The 731-nt window shown below is 26.5% G+C and overlaps 1 protein-coding gene across 1 annotated transcript in view; it reads left to right on the forward strand.

Moving 5' to 3' along the window:
• The first annotated feature begins 155 nt into the window (after window positions 1-155).
• Window positions 156-731, forward strand: part of LOC116852589 — a 9514-nt gene continuing 8938 nt past the window's right edge. Inside the window, exon 1 of the mRNA XM_032833099.1 lies at window positions 156-364. The gene's annotated coding sequence lies outside the window, so the exon portion shown is untranslated. The remainder of the gene's footprint in view (window positions 365-731) is intronic.

A 731-nucleotide genomic window follows, 5' to 3' on the forward strand; every position in this document is an offset into this window, starting at 1 on the left:
CTATGGTTGCGACAGCCAATCAGAAGCGTCAATAACACCATTGATGTTTCTGATTGGCTGTTGCAATAAAAATTGCGTCTGCTTGCGATCGGCTTGCAACTAATGTAGAACGACCTTTAGCTAAACTAGCAGCAACACACACCGTGTGCCGTAGGCTTAAAAGTAAACATGAACATTTAGCTGCACTTATAAACCTACACACTCGGTTCAGTTTTTTGTAGTATTTACGTTCAGAAAAAATTTAAATCTACGAAAGTTATAGAATTTTTTATCTCATTTGTAGGATATAATCTGTAATATAAATGAAAGTCTGTTAGTTATTGTCATGATTATAAATATTCAAATAAACGATACTGCAGAACAGGTACAATGTTTTAATTACTCTCACATTCTCATTTTTTATTTATAATTACTATGTTATTCTATATTTTTCTATCGATATATATCTAAAATTTATTAAATTTTTGTAAATATTTACATATATTAAAATTGTACACCTATGATTTATTATGATTGAATACTTTTGTAATCTAACATTTAACACAAATTATTTATGAATAAAATAGATGCAAATTGCTTTTTGAGATTTTATTGACATAATCTCTTTACTCTGCTTTAACTTTAAAAATTAATGTATCTATATTAGTTGGTCGCATTTTTAACTTTCTTTTTTAAGACTACATATTTCTATTATTTAGAATAGATATTTTTATGACTGTATATTTCTATTA

This window comes from Odontomachus brunneus, unplaced genomic scaffold, assembly GCF_010583005.1.
Source record: "Odontomachus brunneus isolate Ranch 3 - 2012 unplaced genomic scaffold, Obru_v1 Obru_scaffold_236, whole genome shotgun sequence".
In the NCBI taxonomy this organism is placed as follows: Eukaryota; Metazoa; Arthropoda; class Insecta; order Hymenoptera; family Formicidae; genus Odontomachus; species Odontomachus brunneus.